This window comes from Triticum urartu, chromosome 6A (genome assembly GCF_056163025.1).
Source record: "Triticum urartu cultivar PI428250 chromosome 6A, HENAU_Tu73, whole genome shotgun sequence".
Lineage (NCBI taxonomy): Eukaryota > Viridiplantae > Streptophyta > Magnoliopsida > Poales > Poaceae > Triticum > Triticum urartu.
In genome coordinates, this window is record NC_141878.1 from 3,168,381 (window position 1) to 3,194,758 (window position 26,378).

Genomic DNA, 26,378 nt, shown 5'->3' on the forward strand with positions numbered 1-26,378 from the left:
AAAAGGAACTTCTCAAACTCTCTACAGTCTGAAGCATGAAGTAATAATATAGCCTGCATGTGTACAATTCTGAAATAGTGGAAGAACAATTACACTGCTTGATTTCTGAACTCCCTACAACCTGCTCTAATGCTATTATTACAGAACCCCATGGTTGTGCATTTTCTAAATAAAATTGTAGGGCAACATAGCATCGAGAACAATTACTAAGTGAAACGATGGGTAATTTTATTATTATGCAGGATCATGTCAATGCTCGGTCGAGGTTTCTCTTTCTGCTCCATGATCCCTTGTAAACTGAAGGTATGCATCTCTGATTGTGTGCATCTCCACCACTACATCTCTCGTCAATGCTCGTTCTCGAGGTTGTTGCTTTGAGCAGGATATACCAAGCCTCAAGACCGAGACCAAGCACTGCTGGATCCTAATACTTGTAGTGCTATCATGTCGTCCATTGTGCAGCCACATTGTGGGGTCAGCTATCTCCAAGGTTCTGTCTGGAAGAGCATCCTCAACAAACCTGTGCAGATCCAATGAATCTCTAAATGTGTCTTCTGTTGGGCTCCTTCCTGTAAACATCTCGAGCAGCAATATGCCAACACTATAAATGTCACCAGCTGTTGAGACTGTAGAACATTCTCCGTACTCTGCAATTATGCAATGTCTTGTGGTTAACATGCCATATTCAACTGAAAAGTAAAATAGAAAGTTAGAAAAGTTTCCGTCACCTGGAGCAACATAGCCTATGGAACCTCTAATTCCAGTTGAGCTATATGAAGTTTGCACCCCTTCTCTTGTATTTTCTTGAAGGATCTTTGATATGCCAAAGTCTCCAACTCGTGCGCTCATATCTTCAGCAAGAAGAATCTTTGATATGCCAAAGTCTCCAACAATGTATTACCAATGGTTGACAGTCGTTGTGCAGACATTCTACTGCATCCACAACATTCACAGCCATATCTAGCCTCTGGGCAAGGCTTAGCGTGTTGTTTGCAGTGGGCTCTTGAGACTGATGAAGCCAACCATCCAAGTTACCATTGGGCATGAACTCATAAATCAATGCCTTGAACTCTTGACCTTGGTGGTTGACGCTTGAACAAGAAGTAATGTTCTTAATGAGATAACGGTGTCGTATTCTTCTCATGGCCTCACATTCAACCTCAAACACTACCGGAATCGCACCCTATGCCGACGGCCAGGGCCGTCGGCATAGCCCTGAATGGCCGTCGGGACAGGCCTATGCCGACGGCCCCCGTCGGCATAGGGCCGTCGGCAAAATATCCGTCGGCGTAGACAGGAACGTCGTCGGCATAGAAAGGCCGTCGGCATAAGACCTATCCTGACGGTGTCCGTACATCTATGCCGCCGTCAAGTCTGCCCAACGACTTGTCTCCACGTGGCACCCCTATGCTGACGGCCTAGCCGTCGGCTTAGTCGAAAACTGTGCCGACGGCTAGACCGTCGGCATAGATGTGCCACGTGCCGACCAGCCGCTGCTCGTGGGCCAGGGCTATGCCGACGGCCCAGCCCCTCGGCATAGTTTGAAATTAAGCCGACGGCCAGTCCGTCGGCATAGTCCTTCAAACAGAGATCCCAGTTGCTGACACGTGGGCACCTATGCCGACGGCCTGGCCGTCGGCACAGTTTTAAACTAAGCCGACTGCTAGGCCGTCGGCATAGGTGCCCACGTGTCAGCAACTGGGAGCTCACGCTGGCCCTATGCCGACGGCCTAGCCGTCGGAATAGTTTGATTTTGCTTTTTTTTCTTTTTTATGTTTGTTTTCAGATCAATTCAATTCAAATAGCAGCACATATCAGCAGATATATATGATGGGATAGACATATAGAACACAACGGGATATCATCCGGCACCATCACAACAATATATGCATAAGCATCATCACACACAAGTCTCTAAATGAACATCATCACAACCAACATAAGCATAAGCATATAGAGAAGCACACAAGTCATCTAAATGATCATCACCACACACAAGTCATCTCAAGCATCATCACCACACAAGGATCATCGAGCACCGCGGAGGTCTTCACCGCCAAGACGGCCAAAGTCCAGGTCGTCAGTGCTAGCGGTAGCGGTACCGCCTCCGCCTCCACCTCCTCCTCCGCCTCCGTGGATCGGAGTGGTCGGGCTCCATGTCTCCGGAGTGCTGTGAAGACGACCGCCAACGGTAGATCCACCTGTTCCCTGCATGTTGAAAATACATATGCACGGGATCTATGACTGTGTTGAAAGGCATGACATGCTTTGGGTGAATAGATTGGGGATGAACTAACCGGCGAGGGGCCAGCGTTCTGTGCCACAAACTCCTCAAAGCTCATCAGCACTGGTTGTGCTGGAGGGCATTGTGCTGTAGGGAACTGAGGACACCTGTCGGCCGCCATATCCTGAAAAGCCTGCTGCATCTGGCTATCCCTCTGCACTTGGTGTTCATAAAGCCTCTGATGCCACGCCATGGTCTCCTGGCGTGTGTACTCCATGTAGGCCTACGGTATGACATGATGGAACTCATAAAACTACTAAATGCGGAAAATGAAGTGAGAAATGAAGATAAGAGGGAAAATACTTACAGATTGTTGCTCCTGAAAGAGGGACTGTGTACTAGTCACTGGCTGGCTCGTGCGCTGGCTCAGGCTCGGGTCGATCCGACGAAGCTGTGTGTAGGAGATACTAGGAGTGATCACAGCATCGAGAACCGCGTCCCGACCGTGCTCCTTGGGCCCCATCCTCACCACCGCCATGTCGTCCAGAGGCGCCGCAATGGGGTCAGGTGTGTCAGGATGTAACTCCAGATATGCTTCGGAGTAGGCCTTCTTCCTCCCTGCGGTCTTCTTGCCGTAGTACTTGGGCTCGCCAGGCTTGGGGTCCTTCCGCGTATGGGCGATCTCCCACGCCTCCATGTGTGAGAGCGGCCGCTTCAGTTTCTTCTCCTGCACCACCAAACAGAGGTTAGTCATACATAAGAAACTGATGGTAAATATAAGAAGAAGAATGTTTAATGGGGTTAGTCATACATTAACTTCCTTGTGGAGATAGTGGTTTCGGTTTCCCTGAGCATGTACTCCCTCCGTCCCTCGGTTAGCCTTATTTTTGGGTTCTCATAGCCGCCCAGGCTCCAGCCTCATCACACCAAAGATCCACCAATGCCGCCCAGGACTCGTCTTTTCCATAACACCAATTTGGACACACCTACATAATAAAAGCATAATGGCATGTAGGTGTGTCCAAATTGGTGTTATGGAAGCATAAAGCATAATGTACCACAAGGTAATGAAAGCATAATGAAAGCATAATGAAAAATCTTTTATACTTACCGCCAAGAACTCGGGCCTCTCCAAGGTAATGCCCATCCTCCGCGCTTCTTCCTTGGTCATCTTCACACCAAGATAGTCGTGGTAGTATGTGGAGATGGCCACATAGCGCACCTCGTACTGCATCTGGCGGGCCTTCTTCTTGCATTGGCGCAGCACGATCTGGTCCGCTCTAGCCCTGTGCTCCGGAAGAACTCGATAGAATTTCTACAATCATGCATGAAACAAGAATGGGAGAAGCCATGAGTTAAATCATTCATGAAACTAGAATGGACTTGTGCTTCTGAAGAGAACTCACCCAGAAAGTAGTGATCACGGCCTTGGCATGGGTCTCATGGTCCGCGTGGCGGGCCGCTTCCCAGTGGTCCCAGCTCGTGGCCAAAACCCGACGGTCCGGCTGCCTGACTGGATCAGGACAGTACAACCCCGGCCAATATAACTTCAGCAAGACGGTGATGAGGCCGTTGGGAATACGGACCCCTTTAGAATATATCCAGTTGCTGCAAAAGAATGAACTATTAGCATGTGACAAGAAAAATAAATAACAACCGGAATAAGCATGTGACAAGCAACATAATGAACCACTTACTCTTTTCCCGTGGGCTCAATGAGCCACTTCTGCTCCTCAGTAGCAGGAACCTGCTTTGGTAGCTTTGCGTTGCCACGCAGCCACCCCTTCGTGTCAACCCCCTTCCCGTCACCACCATCATCCCCGCCACCACCCTCCTCCTCGCCTGCCTCCCCCTCCCCAACCTCCTCCCCCTCCCCAACCTCCTCCTCCTCCTTCTCGCCTGCCTCCTCCTCCACCTCCTCCTCCTCCTCCTCCTCCCTAGAGTGTACCTCACTAGAGGAGGGCCTCGAATACAACACCCTTAAGTCGGTGAGGGTGCGCTGTTTCTGGCCGCGACCCCCTGTAGTGGCTCTCCCCCCAGCACCTCGTCCTCTAGAGGCTCTCCCCCCGCCCCCTCCTCCTCTAGGGGCACCTCTCCGTCGACCTACCTGTGAGGAGTCATCGTCAAGTAGCCGAGGGGGAGGATTACGTGCTCGACCACTCCGACTAGGCAGGCCGACGACCTTGCGTAGGAAACCCACGCCGTCGGCCTTCCCCTTGCCCATGTTCCACGAACCTGTATTGAAAAGAGAAAAAGCAATTAGTAAATTAATGAAATGAAGGAAAAGGCATGATAATAAACACACTAATAAAAATGCATAAAAAGGCATATTCCTAAACTATAGAAAAAAAAACTTGAAACGTACATCTGCTAGAACCCATATGAATCATCACTGTTGTAACCTCTTTCTCGGTCCGTCTCATCATCACTATCAATCATATCATCTTCGTTGTCCGACGGAGGTGGAGGCTCTTCCTCGTCGTCAGCGTCTTCGTTTAACTTTTCTAGCATAAGTATGTCATTTTCATTGACAATGGTCTCACCATCATTCCGTGCATCGTCGACGTTTGGGTCCACATCATCATAACCCAATGGTCTAGCGTCGTCGTTTCTAACCACATCATCATCCTCATCAGGTTGCTCTTGATAGAACACTCCCTCGTATGTCATGGGGTTAATGTTGCAGTAATCGTCTTCATTTGGGTCTGGTAGCTTACCATGTGGCGACACCTTGAACACAACTTCCCAACCCTTTAGATACACTTTCTGGCATGGGTAAGGCAGATAATATACTTGTGTAGCTTGGGTAGCCGCAATGAAGAGATCGGCTCCGGCATAGACGGTTGATGGTTTAACTTCGACCAAACCAATGGAAGGCGTATGTTTTACCCCCTCCCACGGATCGAACCATCGGCATTTGAACACAGGCAGACTTAGGGTCTCACGCCCATGGCGGAATTTAACCTCGTATATATTTTGTACCCTTCCGTAGTAGTCTACTGAATTTTGACCGGGGGTGTACACTCCAGTATTTATAGTTTTGGGATCGGGGCGGCTATTTTGGTGCTCCTCTGTATGGAAGCGATACCCATTCACATCATACTTTTTACATGTTATGACGGCAGGGTCAAAACCCATGGAAACCCATCTCAATTCATCATCCATAGATATGTTCGGATCTTTTCCCTACAAGTATAATGGAAATTGTTGCGTGCATTAGTTCGGTTAGCTAATAAATGTTGAAGTAGGTATTTTATAGGGGCGTGTAGAAAATTACTTTGTCCATGAACCAAGCAACAAAATTTTCACGTCCAGGGTTTCCATGACGGAGAAGAGTAAGTGCCTCCGCCTCAGTAGGAGGATTCACTCCCGTCCATTCCTCTTGAACGAAATCACTAAAAAAAGATAAGCGGTGTTAGACCGGGACTAAGTGAACATGAAACATGATGATGTGGAAGACATAAAGGAATGGTGTAGTGGTATTACCTCATCCACACTTCCTCAACTTCCTTGATGTTGTGCAAGATATAGAACATGAGGTCCTCCCACTCTTGTCGTGGCATGTTATAAGATTTCGAGGCCCCAGCCCTCCCACCTTGCGCGTTGAATAGATCGAGTTTGGGTTGATACTTGGGCTCTTCTATATTGTATCGAGGCACCTTGTTATGCAGATGGGGAACGTGGTCTTGATAGTATGATGTCCTGAGGTCTGACACCTCCTCTAGGATAACTGCCTCAGCTATGGAAGCTTCAATCTTAGCTTTGTTTCCACATTTCCGTTGGAGATGCTTGTTCTGCCTCTCAGGGCCGTACTGCCAGCGATTTTGCACAGGGCCCCCCAACAATACCTCGTTCGCAAGGTGCAGCATGAGATGTGTCATTGGAGTAAAGAAGCCTGTCGGAAAGATCTTCTCTAGCTTGACTATCAACTCCGGTGCCTTGTTATGCAATTTTTCAATCACCTCTTTACTTACTTCTTTAGCACAGAGCGTGCGAAAGAAATGGCTAAGCTTGGCAAGCACTCGCCATACATGCTCGGGGACATAGCCTCGAACCATCACCGGCATTATCCGCTCAATCCATACATGGTAGTCATGACTCTTCAGGCCGGTCACTTTGCCCGTTGAAAGATTGACTCCCTTACTTATATTCGATGCATAACCATCGGTGAACTTCAAAATTTGTTTCAGCCAGATTAGTACTTCTTTTTTTTTCTGGCGGTTTAAGGACAAAGTCAGCATCTGGCTTGAACCAGTTTTTTCGACCGCCTGTGGGAGGCTTCATGTTCAAGCATGGTCTATCACAAAGTCTCTGTTGATCGGCTCTAGCTTTTACGTTATCCTTCGTCTTATCAGGAATGTTGAGGATCGTGTGGAAAAGGGACTCTGCCACATTCTTTTCGGTGTGCATCACATCAATATTGTAAGGAAGTTTGAGGTCCTTGAAATAGGGAAGCTGCAAGAAGGGGGTAATGTGCGTCCAGTTGTGCGTCTCACCATATCCCTCGAAGCCTTTGGCTTTGGCTTTGCCTTTGCCTTTGACTTTAGGCTTGAGAGCTTTTAGCTGAGCAAGAACATCTGCCCCCGAAAATGTTGGAATCTCGGTTACTTCATGAACAACCCGGCCTTTCATGAAGTTCTTCTTGTCTTCCCTGTCTGGATGGTCTGGAGGGAGGAACTGTCGATGCAGGTCAAAGGCTACATACTTGCCACCCTTACTCAGCCAAATCATTCGCAGAGCCTGCATGCACACTGGGCATGGCATCTTACCACTTGTACACCATCCGCAGAATAGAGCATAGCCGGGAAAGTCATGCATGCAATAGTGCAACCAAACTTTCATCAAGAAATTTCTCTGCAGATCCCGGTCGTATGTCAACCTCGGAAAGTACCAAGAATGGTGCAAAGAATCCACAAGCGGCTGCATAAACACACCCAATTGCTTCCCCAGGTAGTCAGGCCCCGGAATGATGAGCGACAAGAACATGGTCTTCCGTTGCATTAGGGCACCGGGAGGAAGATTGAGCGGAATTACAAACACAGGCCAGCAGCTGTATGGATTGGACGACATACCATATGGATTCAACCCATCACCTGATATGGCTATTCTGACATTCCCAGCCTCGGCTGCTTCCCCGGGGTATTCTTCATCGAATGACTTCCATGCTTCCCCTCCCGATGGATGTATGATTTTTTTTGGATTGTACCTTATACCTTCCTTGTGCCACTTCATCATTTTGGCAGACTCCTTCGTGATGAAAAGGCGCTGCAGTCTTTCTATAAAATCAAGATAGCGAAGAACCTTAACGGGGATAGTTAGCTGCTTTTTCTCACCATCCTCACCGACCACCTCAATGTACCGAGACGAACCACACTTCCTACTGTACTTGTCATCCGCATACTCGTGCCTAAACAAAAGGCAATTCTTCGGGCAAACATCTATTTTCTCATAATCCATAGAGAGTGCCTTCATGATTTTCTTTGTATCGTACATGCTTTTCGGCAGTTCATGACCCTCAGGGAGGCTGTTAGCCCATACTCCCAGGAATCCTTCGAAGCATTTCTGGCTACAGCCGTACTCAGCCTTGACTGCAATCAGTTGCGAGATGGCATCCAGCTGAGATATTTTCGCACCCGCATAAAGAGGTTTCTTCGACAAGGCCAAGACCTCCAAGAAGGCCTTTGCGGTTGCCTTCGGCTCCTCCGGTTCATTCTCTGAAGGTGTCGCATTTGCCGTTTCTGCAACAATGACATCATCTAGCATCTCCCTGACCCCATTGTCCTCATATCCATCGATGCGTTGTCGCATCACCTCCTGTCTACCACGGTCCTGCTCGGCTATGTTTATCGGCGGCATGTCAATGTTTGGCATATATCCGTGCGTGCGAAGGTGCTCACTCATGTCCTTCTGATTTCTACGATGACGTCTGGCACATCTCGCACAGGGGCATGGTGGGATAATTCTCATTGGACGATGGAATATCTCCTTCAAATACACATCGGTTTTCGCGATCCACTCTGATGTTACTCGATTCCGATGGATAAAACCACTGTACATCCACTGATTATCTGCCATCCTCTGCTTTTTTGCAACCCACACAACATAATTAAGGATTCACTTAAATTAATCACATCAAATTTTTAGTTTCTACCGCGTTTAATCCACCTACATCTCTAATAGGTAAAGATGGGTCCTAATCCCACCCGAGGATGTGTAGATTGAGTACGTTCTCCATTCTACCCCGTTCCGAGACAAAATTTCGGCAGCACCTCCCCGCTGTTCTCCAGATACACGTCTCGGCAAATAGCCGAGAGAATGTGCTTCGGAGAACAATGGGGAGGCGCCGCCGAAATCCTGTCTCAGAAGGGGGTAGAACATGGAGAACATACCCAATCTACACATCCTCGGGCTGTCCGTGGAAAACGCTGGACAATCCGAAAGAGCTGCGGTGATAAATATGCAATTGAATGCATGTTTATCCGTGCAACCCTTTCGGACGGGAGACGCCTAGGTTACGTCAGTTGACATGAGAATGAAATCTAGTGATATGAAAAAATGGAGGAGATGGACTTGTAGCTCACCCTCGGCTGTAGAGGAAGTAGTCAAACAGCAGAGGGATGCTCAGGGGGACCAACGCGTCAGACAACGGTCACTCTGATGAAATGCGACACCACAACGCCTGCAAATTCCACCGAAAGAACAACTTAGATCATCACATCTCAGTAAAGTGTCAAACTTTTGTCTTCTATTTTTTTAGCAAGATCATCATGAGTATCATTTTTTAGCAAGATCATCACATCTTAGTAAGTCTCAAAATTTTGTCTTCAGTTATTTTATCAAGATCATTATGAGTATCAAAAAAATAACAAGATCATCACATCTCAGTCAAGTGTCAAATTTTGTCCAACATCCATCCATCCATTCATCTATCATTAACTTTACCAACATACATGACAAACAAAGTTTCTAAAAAAATTCACCGACATTCCATCCATCCACCATCTATGATTCTAACAACATCCATGAATCCATCTAAGAAAAATTTATCCATACATCCATCCACCTAAAAACAGTAGCAAGAAGAAGAAAAAACATACAAAAAATCTATTTATCTAACTATCTATCCATCCATTCATCTAGCAGCACAGCAGCGGCAGGGGAGCAACGGCAGCAGCGGGGGGAGCGGCAGGATGACGGGGGAGCTCACCGAGGGGGCAGGGGACGTGGTGGCGGAGGTGGTGTCGGAGGGGCCGGCAACGGGTGGCGGAGCGTGGGCGGCTGGGGGCTCCCCGGTGCTCACCAGCACCAGAGGAGGGCCGGGAAGGGGCCGTCGGACCGCCGACGCAGTCAGGGACGAGGCGGCCGCAGCCGGGGATGGGCCGCCGGGCAGTGCGGCGGCGGTGGGGGAGGGGATGGGGGCGGCGCGGCCAGTGGGGGCGGTGCGGCGGTGTTGGGAGAGGGGATGGGGGCGGCACGGGCAGTGGGGGCGGCGTGGCAGCGGTGGGGGATGGGATGGGGGCGGGGGCGGGGCAGCGCCGCAGTTGGGGGAGGGAATGGGGGTGGCGGCGCGGGTGGGGATCAGGGTCGGGCGGGGGGGGGGGGGGGAGACGGTGCGGGGGAGTAAGAATGAGTGGAGGGGGTGGGTGCGGCTGTGGATAAGGTCAGCCGTCGGCATAGATGGACATGCCACGTGTCAATCTATGCCGACGGCTAAGCCGTCGGCATAGGTACTTTGCATATTTTTTTATTACGGCAAATTTTTTATTTTTTTATTACGACATATTTGTGAGCTCCGGTATTCATTAGACTTGTGCTAAGAAAATGGAAAATTACGGTGAAACGTTCACTTACCGGCCCGGTGCCCGGGTGTAAGCTGTGGTAGCCGTTTCCCCCTCCGAGACATGGCCCGGTCCCGTGAGGGGGGCCACGCCCCGGAGACGCGTCCCGCCTCTTCGGACATGCCACCACACCACCCCGCATGTATGAGGGCCCGGTGCGACGCTCCGGTGGCATTGCTACCCCTAGTGCCCCCGTCCCGCCTAACCCTGTAGCGTTTGACCACGGGATCTACCCCTTTGACTTTGCACGGACGGGCTTTGACCAATGGACCTCCCCACCCGGTTGTGTTAGGTCAGCCCATAGGAACACTTTGGAGCAACATCCGGGGCAGACCCACAGCAAGATCTAGCCGTTTGTACATATATGCATATCAAATGCACGGTTGGACGTATGATGGCGAATCCGAATGATTTGTATTCAGTCGATGAACTGGTAGATGTATGCAGTCGATGAACTGGTAGATGTATGTAGTCGATGAACTGAAAGACTTATGCAGGGAAGGTGAGAGGTGGGCTATATATAGGGTCGTCTGGCTCACAAAGTGATTGTGGTAGTTTCGATCCAACGACTCACATGAGCTAGGAAGAAACACACCCTTGATCCAACGACTCGCAAGAGCTAGAAAGAAACACACGATCCGTGTGATTCTTCCTGATTGGTGGGATGCACATTAGTACCCACTCCGGACTACGAAACCCTGATACTCGGAAAGAGTTTGTCCAGTTTGTACACGAAGTGCGTCCAGTTTTTGCTGTGACCCTCTCTACTCTTTCACGCATCCCCCCTCTAAGTGACGGCTGCTCTCCCTTCCGTGGAGGGGGGCCACACCATGGATCCCCAAGACGGGCGTCTACGCATGCCAGAACACTTTCACACATGCATCGGGACCCGTGCGATGTTTCGGTGGCATAGCAACACCCCGAAGGCCACCCCGAATCCCCATTGACCAGTAGATCTAGCCGCTTGACTTTCGCTGGACGGGCTTTGACCGGTGGACTCTTCCACCTGGTTGCGATAGGTCAGCCCATAGCAACATCCCCGAACACGGTCTGGACCCAACCCAACACTAGATTCCCTCCGGTTCCACCGCACCCGCACCATCCCCCCCTCTAAGTGACGGCTGCTCTGCCTTCCGTGGAGGGGGGCCACACCACGGAGCCCCAAGACGGGCGTCTACGCATGCCAGAACACTTTCACACATGCATCGGGACCCGTTCGATGTTTTGGTGGCATAGCTACACCCCGAAGGCCACCCCGAATCCGAGTTGACCAGTAGATCTAGCCCTTTGACTTTCGCCGGACGGGCTTTGACCGGTGGACTCTTCCACCTGGTTGCGATAAGTCAGCCCATAGGAACATCCCCGAACACGGTCTGGACCCAACCCAACACTAGATTCCCTCCGGTTCCACCGCACCCGCACCATCCCCCCCCTCTAATTGACGGCTGCTCTGCCTTCTGTGGAGGGGGGGCACACCACGGAGCCCCAAGACGGGCGTCTACACATGCCAGAACACTTTCACACATGCATCGGGACCCGTGCGATGTTTCGGTGGCATAGCTAGACCCCGAAGGCCACCCCGAATCCCAGTTGACCAGTAGATCTAGCCCTTTGACTTTCGTCGGACGGGCTTTGACTGGTGGACTCTTCCACCTGGTTGCGATAGGTCAGCCCATAGCAACATCCCCGAACACGGTCTGGAGCCAACCCAACACTAGATTCCCTCCGGTTCCACCGCACCGGCACCATCCCCCCCCTCTAATTGACGGCTGCTCTGCCTTCCGTGGAGGGGGGCCACACCACGGAGCCCCAAGACGGGTGTCTACGCATGCCAGAACACTTTCACACATGCATCGCGACCCATGCGAGGTTTCGGTGGCATTGCTACACCCCGAAGGCCATCCCGAATCCCAGTTGACCAGTAGATCTAGCCCTTTGACTTTCGCCGGACGGGCTTATATAACCGTAGGAGGGCCACCGCAACACCTGGCGGCATTGCTACCCCCAGGTACCCCGTCCCGTCTAACCCTGACACAGACGACCGCCGGGTCTATCCCTTTGACTTTCGCTGGACGTAGTTTGACCGGTGGACCTTTTCACCTTGTTGTCATAGCCCAGCCATAGGTACACCCCCCAACATAGTCCCGGCACAACCCACCCCAAGATTCCCTCTGCGTCGGCCCGACGTGGCCGTTTCACCCCCCCGGGGCACGGCGGCATCGACGCCCGTGAGGGGGGAGGGGGCACACCCCGGAGCCGCGTGCCTGCGCCTGCCACCACGTTTCCATAACCGTAGGAGGGCCCACCGCAACACCTGGCGACATTGCTACACCCCACAGGTACCCGGCCCGTCCTGTCTAACCTCTCCGTGACACGACGGAAGAAGGCCCGTGTGGGGGGCAATCGATATATGTTTTCTGTACATTTAAGTTAATGAAATTAGTATTGGAAAAAATAAAAAATAATAAGAGAAAATATAAAAAATATAAAAATATTAATAGAAACCTATGCCTACGGCCTAGCCGTCGGCGTAGCTACGGCCACGGAACGGTAGAGCCCTGGATCGATGACGTGGCGTAGGGCGGGGATCAATGACGTGGCAAAAACCATGGGGCAGGCCTATGCCGACGGCCTAGCCGTCGGCATAGAAATGCCACCCCACGGGACCGGCGACCGACGCGGATCGATGACGTGGCGGCGCGGCGGATCGATGACGTCGCCGTAGCTATGCCGACGGCCACCGTTAGCCCGTCGCCATAGCCTGACGCCGTCAAACTGCCGTCGCCGCCCAGGTAGACGGGCCCACGTGATATGGCGACGGCCTGCTCTATGTCGACGGCCCCCGTCGGTATATCCGGAGAAACGCCGACGGCTTATCTATGCCGACGGCCCCGTCGGCATAGATGGTTATACGCCGACGGCCTTTCTACGCCGACGGCTTTAGTTGGGCCGTCGGGGTATGCCCATATATGCCGACGGGGGCCGTCGGCATAGATATGGCCGTCGGCAACTGCCTAAATTCTGGTAGTGAAAACTCTTGGAATACCTAGATTGACCAAGGTTAAACACCTTGATAGCCAATGCTCTTTCTTCAGTGTCCAAAACACACTTATACACTGCACCATAACTTCCTCTCCCAAGCAAGTTGGCTGCTGAAAATTCGTTAGTTCCCCTCAATAATGCAACATATGAGATTCTCTTGTGATGATGATCACCAACTAAATTTTGTGCTAATGTCTTGTGGCCTGGGTTGAGATTCTTGCAGAGTACCCAAACAAGAAGAATAACTGAAAGTGTGAAAAAGATTGCTCCAGTTGTCGCTAGTAAAATTACAAGAGACGTTGGCATCTTTATTTTGTTCTTGCCCGTGGGGCATGGAGCCAAATGAAGTAGAGGTGTACCACCACACAAATTGATGTTCCCGGCAATCGCTGCGTAAGTGATGTTTCTGAAAACACCTTCAATTGGCACCTCACCTTGCAAATTGTTGAAGGATACATCCAGTTCTGACAATGATGTCAAATTCTGTAGAACTATTGGGATCGGTCCTGAAAAGTTGTTGTGTGCTAGGTACAACCCATCCAGATTTCTAATATTGGCAAGAGCATGAGGAATATTACCAGAGAACTTATTCATGGTCAGGTTTAGTACACTGAGCCCCTTAATATTTGTCAGTGCTCGAGGTATGCTTCCCTCAAACAAATTACTGTCTAATGATAGCCATTCCAACACAATGCAATTCTGAATACTGTTGGGTATCTTGCCAGACAATCGGTTTCCTGACAGAGTAAGTAGATTAAGGTTTATCAAGCTACCAACTTCACCAGGAATTGGTCCAGAAAAGGAATTGTACGACAAGTCCAAACACCAGGAAAGGTTGGGTAATTTTAAAATCACTCTTGATATTGAGCCGTTAAGATGGTAATTATTTGACAAATCAACTACGAAGAGGTTTCTCAAATTTCCCAAGCTTACTGGAATTGGCCCCTCCAAGTTGTTGTTACGTGCATTAACGATAATCAAACGTGAAAGGTTTCCTAGCATGGGCGGTATGAGGCCAGACAATCTATTGGTGTACAGGCTTAGATCGATCAAGTTCTCCAGCTTGCCAATGCTTTCTAGAATCACTCCAGATATGCAAGTATTTGCAATCATAAGCCTTTTGAGACCGACCAAATTGCTGATGTCTGTAGGAATAACCCTAGAGACCCCATTGTGTGCTATATATAAGTCATGGAGAGTCATTGAGAGATTCACAATTGAACCCGGTAGCTGTCCTCCAAAAGAATTTGTACCGAGTACCAATTGCTCCAGTCGGCTACAGTTTGCCAAAGAAGTGATGAATTCCCACCCTTTGTGGTCATTTGCTTCAAGTTTATTTTCAGCCAAGTTTAGTAATTAGAGAGCTCCATGCCTCCCCAATGTTGGAGGCACATACCCACTAAATCTATTTAAAGCGAGACTAACATGTCTGAGATTAGACATATTGGAAAGTGATGAAGGGAGGACCCCAGTGAAGTGATTAGAATTTAAGTTGAGAAATTCCAACTTGGGGAAATTGTTACCGATATCATCTGGAATGCTTCCGTCTAGCATATTAATTCCTACAACCAAGAATTCTAGCGATGACCAGTTGTAGAGAGAAGTTGGAAGCATACCAGTGAGGAGGTTTCCAACTAGATTGAAATACTGCATGCTCTCGATGGTACCGAGACCTGGAGGGATCGAGCTAGTGAGTTGGTTACGGGAGAGGTCGAGTAACTCTAGATAGGATAGATTGGCCAGCGACACTGGGATGGGCCCTATGAAGTGGTTGTTTCTCAACGTGATCAGTACCAAGTTTGTGAGCTTCTCACCGAGCTCAGCCAGGATGCGCCCACCAAGTGTGTTGTTGTCCAGTCTGATTTCAGTCAGGCTAACACATGAGGTTAGGTTTGCCGGCAACGTACCCGAGAAGGAGTTGTCGTCTAAGTAAAGTCTCTGCAGGCGGCGGAGGCGGCCTAGGCTGGCCGGAATGTCCCCGTGAAGAGAGTTAAAGCTCAGGTCGAGCATCCGCAGGAACGTTAGGTTCCCGATGGCCGGGGAGAGTGCTCAGGCGAGCCCAGCGCCAGTCAATCTCAGCACCACCACCCGCGCCGGCCTGCGGTTGCAGGTCACGCCTTCCCAGCTGCAGAAGCCGCCGCTGGTGTTCCAGGAGGCCAGCAGCGAGCCGCGAGGGCTGAGCTGTGCTTTGAAAGTAAGCAGCGCGGCCTCATCGTCAGCGCTCGTACCAATGATCAACATGATGGCAACAAGTGAGTGTAGCAAGCTCATGGCTATGCGATGACGACCCATATTGTTGTGTCCCTCGTTGCATGCGCTCTTGGTTTGGTTTGCAAGTAGCATTTGCGTATGTGTTTCATATATATGCTAGCTTAGCTTAACTGGTCTAGTAATATTTCTGTCCGTCGTCAGCATAGCACTCAAATGCCCGCCTTGATTCAGAGTTTGCCATCTGTCAGCAACACAAAGGCTGTTACGTACCATGCAGAGATATGCATATGATATGTCGGCGCGAGACTTGATCGTTTCAAAAGGTTGGTATCACCAGAAGTCAGTCAGTGCAGTCTTACAGTGTATGATGGCCAATACTAGTTTACAATGAGTCGGTCATAGGAGTCCTTGATGCTGATGGGCACCATTGCGGTCCGGGATAAAATAAAAATATTACTACTGGCCTGCCCTGATGGGCATGTTGCACTTGATATACGTAAGGAGGTGAACAGCAAGACAGGATGATGATGTACGATATTGCCGGCCGCTCCTCTCTTCGTCTCCTTTGTTGCGCCGCGGGCCACATATCATCATCAATGTCTGCCGGAGACAAGAGATGGATGCACGAGTTAAGGAAGACCAGTCCACGGACATGGATGCGGGAGCACGTTATTTAACATTGCTCGGATACGTTTTAACCCGCTTTTGATCTAACACGACAAATTTCATGCAAACCGGCCAATATTCATCAAAGTTCGTATAGAAAATAGCACAAATCATCCATACATCTTTCCCTAATAATAATAAAGGACGGATTGACTTTATTAGATTCATCGTCGCGGCATTTTTATGAAAAAAGCACTCATAAATTACGTATTCAACCCATAATGCTATTTTAAGTCTGTAGAGAAAACGTTCCGTGGATGAGCCTCCGCCATACGATGGAGAAGAAATACACACGAGCGAGCAGAATTGTAAATGAAAAACACAGGCACACACAAGCACGAGGGCTCGCCTTCGATGCGTATGGGTACGCCGCCATCGCCTCCGCATGCGGCCTGTGCGGCCAGCCGCCTCCGCACGCGGCCTCTCCGGCCACCCGCCGCCGCTGCCCCGCACAGCCTCTCTGCCATCCGCCTGTTCTCCTTTCTCTCCCCATCCGTCCAAATCTTCTCTGGTGCCACCTGAAGCATCCTCAACCTCCAATCTCATGTTGTCAAGCCCTTCTAATCTCGCCGGAACATGGACTTATCTGGAACGCCGTCCTGCTAGCCGTGCCCACTTGAGGTACATCCTTGTACAACCTGTACAAGTAGTTTTATTCAATTCGATTTGATTCTTGACTACATCAATATGCAGCGAGGATAGAGTGGTGAGGCGGCTTAAGTGAAGCTCAGGACGGCGTCTTGCATGTAACTGTTGGAATTTTGCTAGTAGGCCTTTGGCCGAAAGCTCAACTAAAATTCTCTTGGCCCATTCATGCATATATGTGAGTGGAGCGAGTGAGGGTAAAGTTTAGTCCCACCCTGGAATTTGAGAGATAGTTGCACCTCTTTATAAGGTGAGCTCTTCTACCACTTGTATAAGCATGAGAAGAGGAGACCTACACGCGCGCTGCTCCTCCTCGCTCGCCTCGGCACACCACGCCACGCCGCGGGTTGCGGGATTGAGCCGAGCCGAGGACAGAGTTATGCATGCTCGAGGACAGAGCTATGCATGTTAATTACTGAACCGTTTCCGATTCTTTACTCTCACGACCTGCCCGGCCCGCACTATAAACTCAAGCAGACGTCTACCCTAGCCGCCGCCGTTTTGTATGGTTTCTCACCACCGTTCCAAATCATTGCGCCGCCAAGCAAGTCTTCTCCATCCCTCCTTTCGGCGTGCACCGAGAGAAGGACAGCAGGCCTCTGGAACCCCGCCTCTTGTAATCCTGTACGGGAGAGGGGCGATCAGATTTTTGGGGAGCGCACTCGCGCGACTGCTGGCAGCGATGACTTCGCGAACGACGACTTCTTCCCCGACCTCGGCAACCTCATCCTCGACGACATGGGAGACAACGTCAACGCCGGCGGTGCTACTCCCGCTGCACCGTATGTGATTCTATCCTTCCTGTTCGAGATCGTGGTAGAATTCATATTTCTAGTATGTGCCGTAGATGTGATCTATTCATTTGCTATGCTAGTTCGCATGATTAGTTTAATCTCTTCTACTGTAGTCATGATTTATCTTATATTTATTTGGATTAAATCTCATAGTAATTTGCTCATATTTGAAAGGCACCGCGAGCTATTTGAAAGGCACCGCGAGAGTGTTATGCACTATTTGAAAGGCAGCGCGAGTTATGAGGTGATCATTGGCATGCACTTGAGAGAGTTATGCGCTATTTGAAAGGCACCGCGAGCTATGGGATTCAGTACACCGGGTATCCAATGGTACTGGAGGGTTATAGTGACTCAAACTGGATATCTGATGTTGATGAGATTAAGGCCACAAGTGGTTATGTTTTTACACTTGGTGGTGGCGCTGTTTCCTGGAAGTTTTGCAAGCAGACCATCTTAACAAGGTCAACTATGGAAGTAGAACGCACAACATTAGACACTGCCACTATTGAAGCAGATTGGCTTCGTGAACTCTTGATGGACTTACCTATGGTTGAAAAACCAATACCCCATATCCTGATGGACTGTGATAATCAAACTATGATCATCAAGATAAATAGTTCAAAGGACAATATGAAGTCCTCAAGACATGTGAAGAGGAGACTAAAATCTATCAGAAAATTGAGGAACTCCAGAGTTATTACGTTGGATTATATCCAAACGTCGAAAAACTTGGCAGATCCCTTCAGAAAGGGTCTATAACGTAACGTGATAGATAATGCATCGATGGAGATGGGCTTGAGACCCACCGCATGAGTTGTCCATAGTGGTAACCCACTCTATGTGATCGGAGATCCCGTGAAGTAGAAGTGGGAGACAAGCTGTTGGTCAGCTGGGAGGAGAGTATCCCTATATTAACTATCCCACTCTGTGAAGATGCAATACTCTCCTGATCTGCATGGCAGGTTGATACTTATCTTAATGTGTTTCTAGTAGCTTATTCGGGTAAGCAGAGATGTTGTCCTGCAGAACATCTTCTAATGAACACACCTATATGAATTGGTCTATTAACGTCGCTGAGGGAGTCCTGGATTAGGGGGTGTTCGGGTAGTCGGACTATACCCTCAGCCGGACTTTAGGACTATGAAGATACAAGATTGAAGACTACGTACCGTGTCTGGATGGGACTTTCCTTGGCGTGGAAGGCAAGCTTGGGGATGTGGATATTCAAGATCTCCTACCATTGTAACCGACTCTATGTAACCCTAACCCTATCCGGTGTCTATATAAACCGGAGGGTTTTAGTCCATAGGACAACATCATCATACAACAATCATACCATAGGCTAGCTTCTAGGGTTTAGCCTCCTCGATCTCGTGGTAGATCTACTCTTGTACTACCGATATCATCAATATTAATCAAGCAGGATGTAGGGTTTTACCTCCATCGAGAGGGCCCGAACCTGGGTAAAACATCGTGTTCCCTGCCTCCTGTTACCATCCGGCCTAGACGCACAGTTCGGGACCCCCTACCTGAGATCCGCCGGTTTTGACACCGACATTGGTGCTTTCATTGAGAGTTCCTCTGCGTCGTCGCCTTTAGGCCCGATGGCTCCTTTGATCATCAACAACGATGCGGTCCAGGGTGATACTTTTCTCCCCGGACAGATCTTCGTCTTCGGCGGCTTCGCTCTGCGGGCCAATTCTCTTGGCCACTGGGAGCAGATCGAAAGCTACGCCCCTGGCTATCAAGTCAGGTTTGGAAGCTTAAACTACACGGCTGGCATCCGTGGAGACTTGATCTTCGACGGGTTCGAGCCACGGCCAAGCGTGCCGCACCATCTCGAGGGGCATGATCTAGCTCTACCTCCGGATAGTGTCCTGGAGGCCGCACACGCATCGGTTCCGACCTCTAACTCAGAGCCTATTGTGCCAATCGAGGACGAGCGGTTGGACACCACCTCGGGGGCTGTGATCTCAAAGGAGATTGAGCCGAACGCTAGCCCCGCACTCTGCATAACCCGTGACTCTGAGGATCTGGGCTCCTCCCCGAACTCCGAACCCCCCGTGCCCCTGCCGATCGAATCCGATTGGGCGCCGATAATGGAGTTCACCGCCGCAGACATCTTTCAGCACTCGCCTTTTGGCATTATCCTGAATTCTCTTAAGTCTCTCTCTTTGTCAGGAGAGCCCTGGCCGGATTACGGTCAGCGAGGATGGGATACGGACGACGAAGAAATTCAAAGCCCACCCACCACCCACTTGGTAGTCACTGTCGACAATTTAAACGACGTGCTTAACTTTGACTCCGGAGACATCGACAGCATGGATGATGATGTAGGAGATACCAACGAACCAACGCCCATAGGGCATTGGGCAGCCACCTCACCTCATGATGTATACATGGTGGATACCCCTAAAGGAAGCGACAACGAGGAAAAAGGGGATGGAACAGGAGATCGACCCCCCGATAAAAACCCAGCCATAGAGCAGGACAAGCCTGTAGACGACGAGCAGGCCTTAGAGCAACCGTGCGAACAGGGCAACACGGATGGAGAAACCGAACATCCCTCCTCCGGCGAAAACGACATTCTGGACGACCTCACGCTGGATAAACCCATGGAGCAGAAGAATCTCCACGAGAGGCTCGTTGCAACGGCATGCAGCCTGAAAAAGCAGAAGCGGAAGCTAAAAACAGCGGAAGATGCACTCCGGATTAGATGGAGCAAAGTAATCAATACCGCAGATAAATACGGCGACAGTCGCCGCACTAAAAGCTATCCAAAAGAAAGCTACTGCCTGAATTCGACGAAGAGGCCCTAGAGCCCTCGCATTCAAAAAATGAGGAAGCCACACGGTCGGATAGACGACCCCATAAAGCGGCAAGCGGCGCCGCACTTAAATCGGCATGCGACCCACTTAAGGATTCGCATCAGCGCCTAGTCAGGTCAATTTATGGGCCAAGAAAGCAAGCTCTCGTCAGCAATTCTATGAAGCCATCATCAGAATCCGGCACACCCAAATACAGGGGCGCCGCACACCCCCCTATGTTTCACCGATGAGGTTCTGGACTATGAATTTCCAGAGGGATTCAAACCCATGAACATAGATGCGTATGATGGAACAACAGACCCTGAAGTCTGGATCGAGGATTATATCCTCCACATACACATGGCTAGAGGAGATGATCTCCACGCCATAAAATATTTACCCCTTAAGCTTAAAGGGCCAGCCCGGCATTGGCTCAAAAGCCTTCCTAAAAACACAATTGGAAGTTGGGAAGAGCTCGAGGATGCTTTCCGAGCAAATTTTCAAGGGACCTATGTCCGCCCTCCGGATGCAGACGATCTTAGTCACATAACTCAACAACCCGGAGAATCATCTCGGCAGTTCTGGAATAGATTCCTCACTAAAAAGAATCAGATAATCGACTGTCCGGACGCCGAAGCCTTGGCAGCTTTCTGGCATAACGTCCGAGACGAATGGCTCGCCAGACACCTTGGACAAGAAAAGCCAAGAACAATGGCCGCACTAACATACCTCATGACCCGCTTTTATGCAGGGGAGGACAACTGGTTGGCAAGGTGCAGCCCCAGCGACCCAAGTACATCCGAAACTAGGGATGGAAACGGAAAACCGCGACGCAACAAGGACCATCGCCGAACTAAGGACAAAAATCCGAAGAGCACGGCAGTCAATGCCGGATTCAAAGGCTCACGACAAAGTCAGGAACAATCACCGCCCCAGGATAACAGGGACGATCCATCAAACCTACATAAAATCCTAGACAGGATATGTCAGATACACAGTACTCCCGGGAAGCCTGCTAACCATACCCACAGAGACTGTTGGGTTTTCAAACAATCTGGCAGACTCAACGCCGAACACAAGGGGCTCGACACACCAAGCGAAGACGAGGACAAACCCCAAAAGTAGAGCACCAGGAAACAAAAGAACTTCCCACAAGAAGTAAAAACAGTGAACTCACTTCACATAACAAAACGTGCGGCGCACGTAAAGGTACGCACCACACGGTCCATCCCCAAAGGGTCCAGACACTGGTTGTCAAAACCGATCATCTTCGATCAGCTAGATTATTCTAGAAATATCAAGAATGCAGGCTGGACTGCCTTGATACTCGATCCAATAATTGGCGGACTCCAGTTTTCAAATGTCCTTATGGACGGCGGCAGTGGACTAAACCAGATATATCAGGATACAATCCAGCACATGGGGATAAACCCAGCAAGAATCCGCCGCAGCAAAACTTCCTTTCAAGGGGTAATACCTGGTCCAGACACCCGTTGTATGGGTTTTCTCCGGCTCGAAGTCATATTCGGCTCTGCCGATAATTTCCACCGTGAAAAGCTGACCTTCCATATCGTCCCGTTCTCAAGTCGCTATCAAGCACTACTGGGACGTGAAGCTTTCGCTCGCTTTAACGCAATACCGCATTATGCATCTCTTACGCTTAAGATGCCCGGTCCACGAGGCATCATCTCTTTGAAGGGGAAGCACTAAAGTGCGCCTCCCCAAGCGGAGGACTGTGCAGCCGCTTTGACAACCCCACAGCAAAATGGCCTCACCGGCCAGAAAACTTCAAAATAGGTCATTAAAGACCACAAACGTGGATAGACGAGTTTGGTACAAAATCATCATCGATGCAGGCTTAGTGGCCATATACCCCCGCACTAGGGGCTCCATGCATATATAATAAGAGACAATAAAGCTCAATTTTATATATTTTACTTTACACCTTGTTTATTTTAAACTTTTTCGGCACGACCCATTTTCAACTCAGTTCCTCTCTTTTACAGATGAACGTCGTGCGGCGCCCGTCCAGGATACGCCACAACGGAGACACAGGTGCAGACGTGCAGTAGGGACCCGTCCTAAAGGATTCTTTTTAGATTAAGACCCTGCGTAAACCTTTTTTACTTTCTCTTGTTGCTACACACCCCCTGGTTTTTCCTGATATAACCAAGGAGGAGGCTGGTGTCTTGGCAAGTGGCCACGTCAGAATTTTTGCACATACCTGGACATTAGGGGCTTTTTTAATAAAGAGTGTTGTTTCGCCCGCACTCATAAAGACCGAATACCTTAGGGAGTGTTCGGCGTCGCGAGTTTTGGCATTATATGCATCAGCTCCGAATCATGTCTTTGGTCAAATGTTGGGTTTGCCCGGCTCCTGAGTTCGGCTACCTTACGTTCCGCTCTATCGGCTAAGGTAGCACCGGGAGAACTACTGCGATTGTGCCCCGGTTCGGCCGGGCGAGCACCTCAGTAGAGAAAGCCGAAAACTGACTGTCATTATGTAGCATGAGACTGGTCAGCCACTCGATGACTTATCGGAATCTATCGGATTCCTCCGTTTTAATGAAGGGCCGCTTCCCGGTCAGGCACATATGCGCCCCGAACTCGGATGAGCGCAGTCGCTACCAAGGAGCTACCTAAATAGTCTCACTGTCAAGCTCCTATGGCTAAGTGAAAGTGTTAAAGCATTATAGTCCGGTTGCCTGGCCCACTGCGCTATCACCTCCTTTGTAGGACCAAGACGTTGGGTTAAGTGTGAAAATGCGTCTTCTGCGAGCACCCCCAACGACTGGGGGCTGAAGCCAACGACTGCCATCTTTCAGATTATATATATATATATATATATATATATATATATATATATATTAAAACGGCCGCACAGGAGGTGTTCCCAATACTTGAAGACTTCCTGAAAATAGTGCTCGGAGGGTACTCGGCTTTTGTCCGAATCTCGGGACGCAACAACGGTGGTCTCCATCTCCGCAAAGTATGTTTTAACATGGGCAAGAGCCATCCTTGCGCCCTCTATGCATGTTGACCTCTTCATTGCATTTATACGCGGCACCGGGTCAAGGAATTGCTGCACCAAGCTGAAATAACTCTTCGGCTCCGATCTCCCCGGCCATAGATAACCCATGACGTACTTCATGGCGAGTCCGGACAACCTATTCAGTTCGGCCCATTGAGCCAAACGATCGTCCACTGCCAGTGGACGCTCTGGATTGTGAAACTACGACCAGAAAAGCTTTTCCACTTCGCGATCCTTCTGATCTCGAAAGTGTTCGGTTGCATCAGCAGCACTCGCTGCCAAGTCCAGATAGGTATCCTCCACACTCCACATTCGGTCCAACGGAGTAAACTTCGGATCGCAAAGTTTCCTTCGCAGCATAAAGGGCTTTCCAGCCGCAATCTGTTCGGCCTGACGCAGCTCCTCCTTCGCAGCTCTCATCGCAGAGCGCGCATCCTTGGCATTGGCAGCGGCCTTCTCTAAGTCCGTCTGTTTCGCCTGGTCTTCTTTTTTAAGAAGTCTGCAACGGTCTATAGCGCTTTTTAACTTTTCGGCCATCTCGGCCATCTCTTCCTTGCTTCGTCAATGGGCAGCCTGTTCGGCTCTCAGCTCTTCAAGGGCTTTCTTGGCGGCCGCATCACTTTCTCTGGCTTGTTCTTTAGCTCGGGCAATTTCTGCCCTAAGACTCTCCACGGTGGCCGCACCATCTGCGTCAAACACACACATTGTAAGACAAAGGCCTCAAACTTTTCTTACCTCATGCAGCCCGGGGAATTGCGTACCTTGAGACTCCTCAAGCCGCTTGTTGACAAGCGTGATGTTGGCTTCTGCCGCGTCTAGTTGCCGCTTCAGTTCGGCAAAATCGTCAGTTCGGCTCGATTCCGGACACCCTGCCGCCTACATTCAAAGGCGACATCTTAGACCTGGGATTATGATCCTCCGCGGGCCGTCATTTCTTGATGATGCGCAGAGTCTCAGGGGCTACTATCCACACAGGGCGCATTTTATTCATGCGCAAATGCCAAAAGTGTACATTATTTAGCGTACCTCGAAACCCGTCAGTAAACTTTTGACGGCCTCATGCAATCCACTCTCTGCGGATGAAATCCTTTCAATCACCATGCCCATCAATGCACGGTGCTCCTCTGAGATACAAGCTCGCCCCAGCAGAATCTTTAGCTCCTCCGACCAAGCACCTGACGGTGCCGGACTTGTCCCATGACCTCTTCCGAAGGCCGGACGCGGAGAACCTCGGCAGGCCACATAGACATCTTCCGCCCCTGCCGGATCCGGAGAAACTCTCCGCGACGACACCTCAAGTTCGCCCGCTTCGCTAGGCGGCACGGCAGGGGGAGGCGTCCCGCTCTCCATCATCTCCAGAAGAGGATCCCCCGAAGACGAGCTCTGCTGAGAAGGGCTGAGGTCCGAGCTACAAGGTAAAAGTTTGGTTAATCTTCTCAGACATAAATCAAGGATTTCCCTCGTCCCTCAAAAGGAAAAATCTTTCTCTACTTACGGCTCGCTGGAGGGCTGATCCCCTTGAGGGCGTAGTCCGGTCGAGGAACTCCCCGGAGTCGGACCCTCTGACGAGGATTTTCTCCCCCGCTTCGCGGCCATGGTTTCCGGGTCATCAGAGGCGGCTCTCTTCTTCCCCTTAGGAGAGGAATCGTCGGTTACTCCCTTCGGAGCAGCCTCCTTCGAGGAGGCCATAGCTTCCTTGTCCTCCCCCTCCAAAGGCATTATCTCCAACATCCTGACTAGCACGGGATCCGGCCTGGTTTCAGGAAGGGGAGCCGGTCACCTGATCAGCTTTGCCTTCGCTATCCACTCCTGTTTAAAAGGACGGCTCTTTTAGGGGCAAGTTTATGACAATTATACAGATAGAAGGTACGGGCACAAGGTTGCTTACTTGAGTATCCAGGTCCGGGCACAAGGTTGCTTACTCGGTCGAATCTGGACACATCTCTTGTGATCCGAAGAACAGTTTATACATCTCCGCGGGCGTTGCGCCCATGAAGTTCTGGAGAGCTCGCGGTCCCTCTGGATTAAATTCCCACAGGCGAAGGGGGTGACGTTTGCCGGGCAATATTCGGCGAATTAGCATGACCTGCGTCACCTTGACCAGGCTGAAGTCTCCTTCCGAGAGATCTTTAATGCGGCCCTGTAACAAGGGCACGTCTTTGGGCAAACCCCAATCCAACCCCCTGTTGACCCATGACGCCAGACGTGGTGGGGGACCTGAGCAAAAGGTAGGAGGCGCCACCCATTTGCTGCTCCACGGAGCGGTGATATAAAACCACTCTCGTTGCCACAAGCCTAGCTCCTCTTGAAAAGAGCCCTTGGGCCATGGAGCATCAGCATTCTTGCTTATAACAGCGCCTCCGCACTCTGCGTGCCGTCCCTCGATCATCTTCGGCTCCACTTTGAAGGTCTTGAGCCATAGTCCGAAGTGAGGGGTAACACGGAGGAACGCATCGCACACAACGATAAACGAGGAGATATGGAGGATGGACCCCGGAGCTAAGTCATGGAATTCCAGCCCGTAATAAAACAGCAATCCCCTCACAAAGGGATCCATTGGGAAGCCCAACCCCCGAAGGAAGTGAGACATGAACACCACACTCTCAGCGGGCTGGGGACTGGGGATGACCTGCCCTTGAACAGGCAACCTATGCCGAATTTCGCCGGTCAAGAACTTAGCCTCTCTCAACTTTAGCACGTCTTCCTCCGTGACAGAGGAGGGCATCCATCGGCCTTGAAGGTCGGAACCGGACATTGTCGAAGGTCCGAGGCTCCCGGAATCTGGAGCCTAGGGTGTTGGAACTCGAGGCGACGGGCGAACTTGTTGGAGAAAAGATAAGGCCCTGGTCTCTTTATAAGAGGTTGAATACCAGGAACCCTACCCGTAACCGTTTGGGACTCGCCATTAATCGAGAAAATATGCTAACGGGCACGATTGGGTTAACCACGTCCGTATTGATGAGAATCCCGTAAAAGGGGGGTACCCGATCTCTGCTTCGATGAGACGTGCCAAGGAAACTGCCTGGCAAAACGTGGTGAGGTGGAAAAGTAAAAACAATTCGAGTAAAGGACTTGGCTGTAGTGTGATGGCGCACTGCGAAATACGTCAGCAGATTTGAT

General features: G+C 50.3%; 1 pseudogene; it reads right to left on the reverse strand.

The window, feature by feature from the left end:
• Positions 1 to 249: 249 nt before the first annotated feature.
• On the reverse strand, positions 250 to 15,430 carry LOC147962946 (uncharacterized; annotated as a pseudogene).
• Positions 15,431 to 26,378: the final 10,948 nt, after the last annotated feature.